The following is a 14,902-nucleotide window of genomic DNA, read 5'->3' as shown; positions in this document are numbered from 1 at the left end:
TAAAATAATACTTAAATACAGATTCATCAGCAACACTAAAAAGTGATGCAGAAAATGCAGTCAAAGTTGGATCCTTAGAGTTTAAGATTCAAAGAAAGAAACTGTGATTATTAAACTGAAAAAGAATTATATTTACTCACACTTAGTGTTTGTGCATCTATATGAGCGATGCTTGCTATCATGTCACCAGAGGCAGCTCAATGGCTTTCAGCAACATGTTCCCGACACACACGCAGTGCTTAACTATCGCTCTCAGCCAAATGAATGTGTGTCAGACTGCATTAATCACTGAAAATCCCATTTTCGGACCAAGGCCAGTGTTTACAACACATCTCATCACTGGACAACTGATGCAAGTCCAAATTTGGGCCCCTGTTCCAGCTGAGTGCAGGGAAAGTTTCACACTTTCAGTTTCAATGTAATGAGAGATTACTTTTTTTGTTTAGCCTTTAAATGGTCAAGGTTAGTAAAAACCACCCACCTGTGCGCAATCTGTATCTCACCAAAAAAGATCCTTGATCAGCCATTTTTCATTTTTCTGAAGCACATGGCTGATGGATTAGAGCCTTTCTGCATGCAAAAATATTTGACCCTGACATGAGACAAGAATCAGTGAGCACGGCTGCACTTTAAAACCGAATCAAAAGGCCTTATGGGTAAAGGCAGACAAGAGCGATGTACAATACAGTCTATATAGTCAGAAGCATGAGCTAGATGAAAAATAGATAGACACACTCCATTAGCTTCTACTACTGCAGTCACGGCTCGGTCTGATGACCCATGGGATGAGGGGTCCGATATATCACCGTTGCAGTGGCAAGGAGACAGAACAGTAATGGATATTTTGACACTGGGCATACGGCTGCTCACACTTCATTTTCAAGACCTGCCTCAAAGCTGAAAATGGCCATACTGTCACCATGCCCTGTTAACCCCTACAGCCACTGCCACGGTTAATACATGTTGGCCAAACTAAATCTTTAACCAAATGTCAACATGTGATAAAATTATATTTTGAAGGAGAAGGCAGTCTAAATGGTTTTCTAGTCCCTAGCTGGCTGTCATGAATAATTTAAGCAGTGGAATATAGCTTTTTATGACTGAACTAGGCTTACAAGGAGGGAAATTTAATCCCAGTTCAAAGGTAAGGAAACAGGCCTAAGGCTATCATTGAAGTTGCTTTAAAATGTGCCCTATAGGTAAAAACATTTCATTCTCCAGGACTCAACAGTAAAGATTTTCTTTCCAGCTTTTTTGGTAGGGTAAAATTTTCTATTTGACCTGCCATTAACTAGACTAAAAAAAAAAAAAAAAAAAAAAAAAAAAGTAAATATAAACAAATGTTGATTTTGATGGATGCAACACTGCAAAAAAAGTTGGGACAGGGGCATGTTTAACACTGTCACATCCACCTTCCTTTCATTTATTATTGCTAGGGAATTGTCTTGATCTAATAACCATAGACCTCTCTTGAAAGGCTTCTTGTACAATCTCGATATAAACCCCATATAACTCTGTACAATTCCAATATATGCCTCCATGTCAATAGTAAGATCGCACATATGTCAGTCACCCAAGCTGTTTGCTATGCTGCACTCCCAAACCATGAAAGATGTTTACTTTTGCTTCTGCCTGAATGCCGGTCTTTGGGACTGAGAACTTAAAATCCATTTTTCCCAGAAACAATTTGAAGTGTGGACTCATCTGAGCACAGCACACATTTCCACCGTCTTTTTGACTATTTGGGATGAGTGCTGGCCTAGATAACCCAGCAGCATCGCTGCATAGAATTGATGTATAGTTTTCTTTTAGAGCAACTGTGGTAAATGACAGTGGTTGGAGTACAACGAAAGTACTCCTGAGCCCTTGTAGCTATATTTAACACCACATGACTTTTTTTTATGCAATGCCATCTGAGGACTCAAAGGTCAAGTACAACGTTTCCTGTATTGTCTCATATCTGCTGTGATTTCTCTGGACTCCCTGAATCTTTTCATAACATTACATACATATAAAATCTGCAATTTTGCATAGTGATTGTGATTTTTTTGACACTTCTCCCATGAAATTTGGCACAAAGTCATGAGCCATGATCCAGCTTTGCTTGCAAAGACTGAGATGCTTCTTTTATACCCAAACACGATACCCTGACCTATTACAAATTCACCTGCTTGCTGTGAGCTGTTTAAAGTGGACATTCTATAACCTTTTCACTTTTATTCAGCCTCTATCCCAGTTTTTTTTTGAGTGTGCTGCAGCCATCAAAATTTGATCAAAATTACAAAATACATTTACCTTGGTCAGTGAAATTGTTGGAAACCTTTTCTTTTTACTTTTGTCAATGGACCTTTTTCACCTTTTTTCCAGGTTCCTCCTCAGCGGAGGTAATCATAGCTGGGTAAACTTGAAAAGCAATGAATGGGAGAGTACCACAGATATATATTTTTGCATTCCCATTTGCTACAATAGCAAAGGAAACTCTGAAACACCATGACTTCCAATAAAAACAAAAAAATAGACTGATAACAGGAGTCAGAAGAGCAAACAATGTCAAATTTACTGTCCAGATACACACAGTTTTTCATTAGATGAACTAACAATCACAGACCCCTTACACAATACACAAACTTGGTGCCAGTTTGTCTGTGGATGAACCTAAGCTCTGGGTTACCATGGTAACCAAGACACCTCTGTCAGATCAGATAAACTTTATGACCTAAGGTCATAGTTATGTAGGTATGTAGAGGGGATCTCCTTTCTACGTAATTTTCTCTAAAACAGATACATACAGCAAAAGGAAATTACTTCTTTGATTAAATCCTAGACAATTAATCCATTAATTATTTTCTATAATGAATATCCCCAGGTCATTGTGTATGTTGTTACTGTTTGTGTATATTGTATTTTATGTTGTACACATCACTAGTTAATATCACCTCACTTGCACCATTTTTAGTCTCTATCAATGCATCTTGGCGCATTCTAATTATTATATGTTGATACCTTTGCAACATATTAGCAGGGCTGCCAACTTTTGATTTGAGCTTGGAGTTCTGGCGGGGGTAAAGTGGGAACTCTGATTGGATGCCTAGTTTCGCAAATGTGTCAGTGCCAGAGAATTAAAGCGAAAGTGATGAAAACAAGTAAATGAAGGCGGCACAAACAGAAGACTATTCTAATGTTAATCAATCTCACACAAGCATTCCAATATGTGGACATAACATCGTGAGCCGCATGCAATAAAGAAATTTACCAAAGTTAGTTATATTAAAATGGTACACAAGTGCTGGTTTGTTACGTTTCATATATCTGTGTTTCCCTTGTATATCTTTGTTCAGGTTTCTCAGTTTGAATGATGAATATTTACTGTTTATAGACTGACTAGCCTGGCCATTGCTCACAGTTGGCCCAAATGAGAGCCAACGTCGTCGGCTTGGTGTTCTAAGAATTTGTATATTAACCTCCAATCCAGTGCACATGAAAATTACCATGCTTAGAGAAAGAGTCATAAAACCTTCAAGACACTATTGGCTCTCTAACCTTCAAGAGGTGTGAGGCCTCGCTTCAGTTACCCAACAACTTTTTGTCAAGACACTGGTCTCTCATCACCCTCTCGTCTGCCGACACAACTGTGTCTGGTGGGCCTCAGCACAGAGCAGTCTGGGGCTCTTAGAGACAATGAGAAGATGAGGCAACCCTTAAGTTTTGTGATAGGCCTTGCAGCCTTGACTTTCCATTCAACCAAAGATCCTCAGATCTCAGCAGATTTCTCTCTTAACTCTTTTCACTTTCTACCTGGGAAGAAACTCCCGATCATCAGAGTCAAGACATCTTTGGAATTCATCACTCTTCAAACCAAGAAGAACATGAATGCAAGTCCAAAACATTGGAACCATCAAGACTTTCATTCGAGGCAATGCAAGTATCATACTTTTAACTAAATGAAACCAAGGTTTGGTATTAGTTATAGACCTGTTATAAATGGCACTGATGGTTTACAGGTGCATAACTGACTCTTTTTCATAGCTTCACTCTCTGCTTTTCCTGATGGTTTACCATAAAGCCTTTTCTGAACATTCCCCATGTAATACATTTTTTGTGAGTTTCTGGTTCTGCTTTGCAAATTAATGTGCCTTTACAATTTTGACCCTTGCTACATGCTCTAATACTGTAAGAAGGTATTTTCCATGGCCATCTTAAAGTTTATATGAACTTACACTTAATGTTCACTGAACAAACACATTAGTTGATGGCAATGTAATTCTGCTATAGTTAATAATTAATTGTAATTATTTATACATATATATACAAATTTATATTAATGATGTTATAAATTTACATAATGTCACAGGGTGAAAAATCACATGACAAGAAGAGCTCAAATAAACCCCCCAGAATGTGGATTTATTAACAAACAAACAGGTCAACAGAAGAAAAAGTAGGTGCTCAGGTGCGTTCTCGCGGGTCTATGTCCAGGTGCTGTGGATCTGTGCCGTGCTCGTAAAAGGTTGGTTCTCTGCCTCATGGAGAAATGTCTCAGTCTCTGTTGGGGCTCACACAGCTTCTCTGGCCATGGCTATGGCCGATCAGCCTGTGAGGAGGGCATGCAGGTGCTCCTTGTGTGTTTTCAGTGCAACACTGATGACAACTCAGGACGCTCGTAAACATACATTTAAAAAAAAAACGTTTAAGGATTTACGATGCTGATGACCGTTAAACACGTCATCACAGTCTTGTGAAAAGGCTCTATTGAATAAAAGTTCAAGAGAATCAGATTATTGGTTTCTTTGCACTCTGGAAGCGGGGTTGTATGTCTGTAAATAATTTCTGCAATTACATTTACAATTACACTGTTGACCCTTCCCTTACACGTTAACCCATCCATAAACCTACCCAAACCACCAAACCTGTCCCTAACTATATCTCACCTTAACAGCAGCAGAACAATGCAATATGTACAATAAGTACATTTTAATTATTGTTTGTTGATTTAAGTACATAGCAGTTAAGGCCACCTACTATAATAAAAAGTGGATACAATAACCAGTTAACTAAATGCAACAATTTTTATGCAAACATGCAAATCTCAATCTTTCCACACAGATTTGGCTACAATATGTTAAACCATGATGGCTACATCTGGCCAGTGTCTTCCACCCATGAAACATACACAATCAGAGCCAAGTTAAGATGTGAATGCTGACATTCAAGAAGGCCATGCTTTCCATTGCCAGACCCTGTAAACCCCCAAGGCATCAGATGGGTCGTAGAAGGTCAGCATCATTGACAGACCGTACAATGTCACTGAAAGTGATTCTTTAACTCCGATCTGAGGTCAGTTTGCTGGTTGCTGCTCCACAGGCTCAGGGGTACGCATAAAACACACCGCTTTCTGATCTGATGTTTGTCGCTGATCTGTGCTATTCTGAGGAGCATCTTCATATTGGTCATACCCCATCTGCACAAGCAACACCCGCAGGGCCAAGTGTGGTCAGCGGATGACTTGAAGGATGGGGGATGTTTATACATGAAGCTGATGTGCTAACATGGAAAAAAGAGAGTTCTTTTCCAAGTCACGCCACCTGCAAGTGTTCTGCATCACTGAGCTTTGCTCTTATTGAGGTCAAGGTCATTCTTATTAATATGTGAGGAAGTGTGAATAAAAAGTGTCCTTATTAACCATGACAAGGCAAATATCCACAGGGAATGTGCACTATCATTCTTTCCGAAATTACTTTGCAACTGGCTTTGACATTCATGGCCGACTTTGGTGCTGATGAAGACAAAGTGGTAATAATTCCTTGTAATATTGTGGCTCTGGATTAGAGTCACAGTGATAAATTCATTCGATAATTCCTCCTGACTACAGTTTGTCTGTGACGGCGGTTCATGTAGCGTGTTTGTCTGTTTACACACAGATGCCGGGTTGACACTGCCAGATTGCTATTAGTAGCCATTTGCAGCATCTAGTAGGTTAATGTATAAAGGCTGCCCATTTTATTATAGTTATAGTTTGATCTGAGTGTCCCTAGTGGCTTTGCTATACACCATTTTAATAACAGGAATTTCCCTTTAAATTATAGCTGCTCTTTTTCTGACACTTTTATAGGCGTATGCTTATGTGAGCTACTCAGAGAGCGTTCGTGTCTTAGTAAGTAACCTTTACTTTCTATTTTAATCTACAGCGGAAAAAGCAGAATATTCAAAATTGTAATTCGAGATGGTTTCATTTTCTCGTTGAGCGCATTTGCTCATTAGTTTATTCCTATGAGAGTAAAAGTGAATGCAGTTAATAGAAAATCATTTCGTTTTTTCCTAACTATAAGGTCATTGTTCCAAAAAAATAAGACTGTCATTTGAACACTTTCTAATTGCTGTAAATGGTTTGACTTCATGCTTTCATACAAACTCATTGACATACACATTTCTCCTATCTAAAGCTCTTAAAGTGTTAACACAAACAACTAAAGTAAAATCAAACTGAAATATGCTATTAGTAATGCCCTTTAAGGCAAGTCAATTCACTCAGTATATATTCATAACACCCCTGGGCAACTGTATCTCAATGTAAGTAGAGCTTCTATCTCTTTAAATGGTGAATGACAGAAACATATAGGAAAATTGAAAATCTCTGTTACAATAGCGAATTTTTTAAATCAGCTGAACAGTTAAAATTATTGGTCCAGCTAATACACTCTTTTAAAGAGACAAGACCTCATTCCTATAGCTGCCATAATGTCACTAATTAATCATAGTCGTTGTGCAAGAGGGGTTTTGTAGAGAGTTCATCATAAAATGATAAGAGGAAGAAATGTTTTTTTTAAGACCAGGTCAGTATCACTAGCCACGAGGACACCATTTCTGTTATGTGAGGAGATAAAGCAAAACTCGTATTGCTAGAGTAAACTTCCACAAGCTCTTTATAGAGGAAGAGCAAATGTTTCAATGATGAAATTAGACATTGTCCCAAGCTGCTTTTGGCACTAGTGCATGAGTATTTTGGGGGGAAAAAAACTCAAATGTAAGAGACCTGTAGAGATAATGAGCCATATGCATGCAGGCATGGATTCAACATTCATGCTGTTCTTTATTCAAACGCTCCAAAAATGCTTGAGAAACATATTGTGAGGAAAGGATGAATAAATTCAGCGGTTACAAAAGCAATGGGGGTGTGAAAACTACAGAGAAACTGTACTTAAGTTTTACACAGTTTAAAGTCAAATTATCTAACCAAAACTTTTGAACTTTACTTTGTGTGTAAGTACAAAAGTATCCAAGTTAAGCATTTAAAAGTAAATGTTATATATATATATATATATATATATATATATATATATATATATATATATATATATATATATATATACACACACATACATATACATATACATATACATATATATTTAGAAATAGACCTAACGTCATGCACAAAATTTGTAAAGCAAACTGTTTCAATCACCATTTGAAGGAGTTGCTAACTGTTACATGAAATTGTTAAATTATTACCATAACATTTTGTAAAATTATGATTTAAGGGTGATGGAAGCTGCACACATTTATGAACATATAAATTCTTATATTTTCTAATCTTGAATAATACATTTAGATACCATGCAAATTGAGAAGCATTCGACCTTTCAATTACTCTAAAAATTATTCAGATTTACTGCTTCATCTCTCCAGGAAGATACCAAGGACATAACTATTGCTAAAGTACCACCCAAAGGAGTTACATAACTAAAATTCATCTGAAATAAACTGCAAAATTAATGAAAGCGCTTTAAGAAAAACTGCACAAAAAGAGCATGTCATGCTAGCAGGCTTTCAATATAAGAGAATATAAATATTTTCCATTGTTTTACAAAATGAGGGATCAGAAAAAAAAATATTTTTGGTGATCAACCAAGGCTACAGATACTGCCAACGTGGTTTTAAAAGTAAAAGGTTTTAACTTGGAACATTTTTTTCATGGTGATCTGCCAAATTTGTATCATTAATGAATAAATTTAATCCTGTAGCATAAAATATCTATATTTTTCCATTATAAATTAATAAGAGGTATACCATGTCAAAACTTTCTGCTACTGAGAGAGAATCTGAGAGTGTTGTGGTGAAAGCAAAATAAATTATATTAGATTCACCTTTTCATACAAGCTTAACTATTTTATTTCAAAGTTACAGCCACAAAGACTTTTATAGTAAAAATGTCTGAATACTCCTCAAAAGAATGGACAGAACATCTTGGCAGTAGTACAGCTTTGGATTATTTTTGTCTGAATACTATAATCTGAATGCCTGTTTGGTATAACAAATATACTGCAACCTCTTATACTGCTTGTTAACATTCAGCACATCAGCCAGAATAGATGAACATCATACAGAAACAAGTTTTACCACTGGGGATTTTTATTGAATAAACGTAAGAAGGAGGAAAGGAGTAGTAGTGATAATTTAAAAGGACATACCAAAAGTCCTACAGATGAGAGTGGATGAATTTCCTGTGGAAGCCCTTTGCTTGACTTTGAACTAACAGGAAGAAATCAAGTGAGGACATGCATCCGTGGATATGCAATTTCACCCTGACTTAATTTATTTGAAGTTTGAAGTCGAAGGTTAATTGTTCTTCTTAGCAATACAGACACCGAATTGATGCAAAAAATATTTCTCTAAAATTCATTTTAAAATTAAAATACCAGGGGAAAAATAAATGGAAAACATTTTAAAAGACTAGTAATGTTAAACGATTAATCACAATCGATCGCATCCAAAATAAAAGATTTTGTTTAAATTATTAATGTTTGCATAATGTGTATATTTATTATGCATATATAAATACACACTTGCATGTATATATTTCAGAAAAAATTATATTAAATATATCTATTAATTATGTATTGTTCTAATTTATATTATTTATTATTTAGAAATTATGTGAATACTGACATGAAAAGATGTATTTTCAAAATATATGCATGCATGTATGTGTATTTATACATAATGAATTTACATAGAACACAAACATATACAGTATTATGCAAACAAAACTGAAGCACTAGTATTTACATTTATATTTCATATAAAAACATGACATTTTTCTTAAATATACACATGCATGTGCTTTTATATAATATAATATAATATATATACTGTGTATAAGCGATATAAAATATATATTTTTAAATAAATAAAAAAATCATAGTTTAAAAGAATCCTGCTACAAATATTCAGTACATGTAAGAAACCAATTATTAGTCTAATATCTAATATCTAAATGAGAAAATGTTTTACATTTCTGAAAGAATTCATTATAATGCAGTTGCTTTTGACATTCATATTTGTAAAGATTAAGGTTCTAAATCATCACCCTGTGCTCTCCTTCAAAATGCATCAATGTCTCCATTTTCATAACTTTAATCCTAAAACTTTACTGAACCCTGCAGCTAGAGCATTTGGGAATGAAGAAAAGAATAAGGTATTTTTGTCTATTCATTTCCTTTAACAAAAGAAAAATGCAGAACACCAGCCCATGGCCTACCTTCAGTCCTGTTGTAAAACTTTACCAGAGCGTTCCTTCTGCCTACATACGCTCTCGTTCCCCAGGGTGAAAGATCTTAGAAACCCTCGCTTTTATTCAAGGCCACCTGAGACATGCATTAATGAAAGAGTTTTGAAAAGGGGGAATGGAGACCGGGGCTAATCGAGCCATATTAGGACTACCCTGCTTTGAGCGTAAGTGTGTATGTGAGTGTGTGTGCGTGTGTGTGTGCGTCGTATAGGAGAGGGCAATGACTCCACTCTGACAAATTAAGGCCGAGAGATCTGACCTTGAGTCGAGTGTCATTCAAAGTCTCTGCCTCGTATAGCTTTCCATTTGAGTTTTGACTTGCTGACATCTTGTTTAATCCAAAAGCAAAATGGATGTTTTGAATCTGGCTCCATAAATACTGTTAAAATATTTAAAGCGCATTTGGCGTTTTGAAGGGCATGTCAGAAAGAATTAAGCTGGGTAAAACATCTACTACACTATAAGTTGCTTTTAATGATGGAGAAATGTCTTCTTAAACAGCCACAACAGCATTAGCCTCTCCGGGCTGCCTTCATCGGCTCTGGACCATCCACGTACAACGCAACAAGTCTTCTGGAAAATAAGTATTTTATATTTATTATGTTTAATATTTAATATTTGCATCATTCTCCATCCGGCAAAATAAACCTGCTAAGTGCTCGAAACAAAACCGCTGTCTCCTCTTCTGAGGACGACACACACGGTCTAAGTTTGCTGTCATGTTTACTTGTATCAGAAAGACAGCGATCCACTGAAACTGCCAGGTAAATGAACGACCTCGCCACCCTTGTCAACAAATGTGCAAAAGGAAATTGTGAAGGAAGCACGGAGAAAAAGATAGACACACTGAGAGTGAGTTTGCATAATGTTCTAAATAATGCACAACAATCATCCAGTTATTGGAGTAGCATATATCTGCCTGATTTTGGGGGGGTTTCCATTCTTTTCTCCATTCATTAACAGACTAATTGTATTTTTCATAATGATCATTTGTCTGAACCATAATTGTGTGTTTTCAAAATCATTCCCACGGTTAGTTGTATAATTACAGTAATCTTTCTAAATCATGCAGCCTGTCATTGTTTTATTAGGCCCTGTACAGACATTACTAAACAATTATAGATCAATTACATCAAATGTCAAACGACAAAGACAAAAACAAAGTCAGGGGAGTCAGGCGGAGTGCTTCTAAAAGTGAACTATGTGACATGACTTCCTTTGGTGTCTGTCAGTGTCGTCAAACTCCCTAATAATAGATTTTTGAGCATAATTTGCAGGGAAAAAAAACACTTTTGATAAGCATGTTGCATTATTATTTTATCTTAAAACACTGATTATATTTAAAGATGAAACACGGAATACAATCCTATGGTCAGTCCAATCAAGTCATCTTTTGCAGATCCTTTACATAAAACACTCTATGGGGCGTTTATACTCATTACTTTTTTAACTTGTAGATTTAAATAAAGATTTTTAAAAAGTTCTTAGTTACGGTGGCACTGAAGTCATTCAATAGTAGCGCCATTTTGTTTTTAATGGTTCAGGCTTTTACTTTAGTGAATGTTAAATTAAAAGTTTTTGTTTGTTTCAAAATAGTTAATGCTAAAAATACCAGACGTTTTGTAGTACGAACCACTGATATCTGGTTTGATATATTGCAAAGTGTAACAAAATTTAAATAAATAAATAAATAAATAATTACATAAAAATAGATATAGACATGTATTTAGCTATGCACTATTTAACAGTTTTACAGAAATAAAGCATGTTTTAGGCTTAAATAATGAACTACCAAGTAGCTAAAAGTGTTTTCTTCCTTTGGTTATTATGTCTCATACTGCCTATGGCACCAAGTGAGCCAGAAACGCCTCTGGTGCCTCCTCAAAGAAAACATATGCAAGACGCCTCTGGTACGTCTTTGTTTTTCACTTGCACACGTTTCCTTTTTTTTTAATCTGTTACATCCCATTCGGTCATTACAGTCACATCACATACCGAGCGAGTCGCCGAGAGAGAGAGGAGAACGTGGAGGCAGACCTTTTATACCAGGGAGGAGTTAATCCTGTTAGTCACTTCCCAGTAATACGCGGCTGCTTACCTTACTCTTCCCGGAATCTTCCACTCCTGTTGCACTTCAGTTACCTTCAGTTACCTTGAGCTCAAGCGGAGTCCTCCAGTTATTACAGGGACGAGCCAAGTTTGTCGAGTGACAGTCAAAATACTGCAGATGACCGGTTTAGCACAACATCGCAAAATCATTTTTCTCATCAAGCAGTTTTGAAAGCGCATTATAGTGCGTTTTGAATGCTCTATGGCGACTTCCATTCATCGTTTTCCTACAACCCATGACGCTTTGCGCGGGTGTCCTCTGCTTATATCGCCTTCAATCCGCGAAAGTTTAGCCGTATGGACGCAAAAATAAGCGTTTTCAAAAACAGCGTCGTTACGTTATTCCACCCGCCTTTCCACCATGAAACATTAAAAGGAAATGTACGTGTAAAACAAACAAATCCGAATTAAATCGGCAGGGCAGACCATAAAATGGCAGCACTTTTTTTTTAGCCTAAATTACAGCGGAATACAAAGGAGAAAAAATAGGCTAATCAGGACGGGAAAAAAGTGTGATGACTGAATGAGGCTTTTGTCATAGATATTCTTATCATGCCATGTCACATGAAATTACCCAGCCTTATGTTATTCTCTGAAAATAGAGCATTTAGGAATATTTGCCACTCATAAAGTCAGTATTATGTGTAGCACAACTTTATGATTTTAAATTATTCCTTTCTGTCTTTTTGAGCGGAACTTCGTGTCCAGCTATAGGCGATTTAACCGTGCAGAACAGTTCGGTTTGCAGGCAGTGTTTTTTGCATTACGGGACCTCGTGATTTCGAATTTGGAATTCCGCCTCCGAAGTCAGCATTTTAGCCACAGTTGATTTTGTGAGAGAAAATGTTAACTAAATAATGGTCTGTTACCACACTGAAGAGCTGAATACAGAAGGTGTTACTGTAGTCATAAAACAGGTCTTAAACCCCGCTCACAGTCCTGCAAAGATTATTTCAATCCTGCTTCAGCACACCTGCCTGTGTATTTGCCAGGGATTCTGAAAAGCTTAATTAGCTGGTTCAGGTGTGTTTGATTACAGCTGGAGCTGAAGTCTGCAGGACGGTGGGGCCCCTGGAGCAGGGTTGAAGACCTCTGATATGGAATACTGCTGTAATCTGCATCTATGGGAAAAGAGTGAAATCTGTCAAGATTGCCTTTGTAAAGGCCTACATTGTTCAAATGCAATCTTTACAGATATAATCATGACAACAATGTTGAATCCTAAGAAATCTCTTTGACAATACCAACTCATCTTTTTTTTAATTTCCTTCCAACTTTTCTACTGCACGGTAAAAGATAAGTGTACTTTTAACTGTGAAATCTTTTGAAAATGCTACAGAAAAAAACAGCAGTACGTTCCCATAGTATATACAGAGAAAAACTATAAAACATCTAACCAGACATTTAATCTAATTTTACAGTAAAATGCCGTTAATTGTATAGTTTTTAGAAATATAAGAACAAATCAATGTATAACTTACAATCAAAAACTGTAAACTGATGAATGACCCCTATATATTAGTATATACTTCTGCTTGTAGCGAAGCTACTTGTGATGAGCTTTGATTTGTTTCATTATTATGTTGGTTGTCAGTATGTTAAAGGTACAAAATAAATTTTAATAGCAGTGTGCATTGTTAAATTTACTGGTTTGCACTGGCATCTTCTTATTTGTAAATTGGTTTTATACTGTAAAATATACAGATTTTAGTCATGTTTTTACTAAATTATTCTGACAACCACAGCTGCGATTTTTTTTTTATGTTCCCTATCAAGGACCAAAACAGCCTCTCAAGAACATTGTGTGAGAGTGATGCAGAGAGAAAGTTCAAGTGTAGGGAGAGGACAGAAAAACTACAAGGGCAGAAGTTGAGAGGGCATGTGGATTAATCGTTCTGATTAGGGAAGAGCTAAATAACAGAGAGAAAGGCAATGAGAGAGCAGTTTCCAGATTAAGATTCACTCAGATGCACCTCTCAGCTTCTTTTGCTGTCAGTCATGTAATTGTTGCTTCACAGGTTTAACTGCCGCTCTCTTCTCACTCCTCAGATGAGACACGAGTCCGCAAGCCAAAAATAATTACATTCAGCACTTTGATGCTTTCCAGCTCACCTCATACAAACTCCACCTCCAGCATCACAACAAACACACCTCTATCTGGACAGTAATTACAGTGTGTGCGTCCATTTGTGTGTGAGGCTGCTGTGATGGAGCTTTTGTTTAATTTAATAGCAAAGCTCCGCTGGGTACTGGCTCCATTTGTCTCTCTCTTATCGTCATGGACTCACATTCGTGTGGGTAATGGATGGCCATTTGGACTGCTAGATGACACTGATGAATGTCAATTAGCATTTAGTCTGTCGTCTGATTTTCATCAGCATTTTATATGGCGCGTCTTTTTTGGTATTTATGTATGATTTTCTCTTTTTCCTCTCCGCTTTTATTATATGATATGAATTTAATTAACACATCGTTTCTTTGAGCTAAATGGTTATGATTATGTGTTGTCATGACAAACGTTCCACTTGGGACCAAAATGATTTTCAATTCAAGGTCATTAGCGTTATGGAAGAACGTATCATTAAAAAAATTAATGATTGCATGTTCCTTGAACTTTCACAAAAATATCTATTTAATAATAATAATAAGTATTCTTGAACTTAATTCGGTTTAACACGTTGTAAATAGTTTTTTTAAAGGAACAGTTCACCCAAAAATGAAATTCTGTCATCACTTACTCACCCTTGAGTAGTTTGAGAATTTCTTTGTTTTTTGGGTCACCATTGACTTTTATAGTATTTTTTTTTCCTACTATGGAAGTCAATGGTGAAACCAAAACATACTTTCTTCAAAAATATCTTCCTTTGCAGAACAAAGAATTTCATACAAGTTATGAACTGCTTGAGGGTAAGTGAATTTTTTTTTTCTTTCAACTCTAAAATGCTAAAATTACATGTAAAGTAACCCAACTAAATCCCTATTCAGCACATATTAGCATTCTGAAATGATTGTTTACATTATGCAATGTATGGTGTTGGCAAGCAAGCAAGAAAAATCTGGCCTCCTCTATAGAATTTGCATATTAATTGCTTCTCAGTAAAACAACATAATAAACCCTTCCTCAACCAGAGCACAAGCTCCATTCCTCACCACACCGGAAACCCTCAAACCACAGAACATAACAAAATTAGTCTAAATCCCAACATGACAGAACATTAAACACTAACA

The sequence above is a fragment of the Puntigrus tetrazona genome, chromosome 7 (assembly GCF_018831695.1).
Source record: "Puntigrus tetrazona isolate hp1 chromosome 7, ASM1883169v1, whole genome shotgun sequence".
Taxonomy (NCBI): Eukaryota; Metazoa; Chordata; class Actinopteri; order Cypriniformes; family Cyprinidae; genus Puntigrus; species Puntigrus tetrazona.
This window is presented reverse-complemented; position numbering follows the sequence as displayed.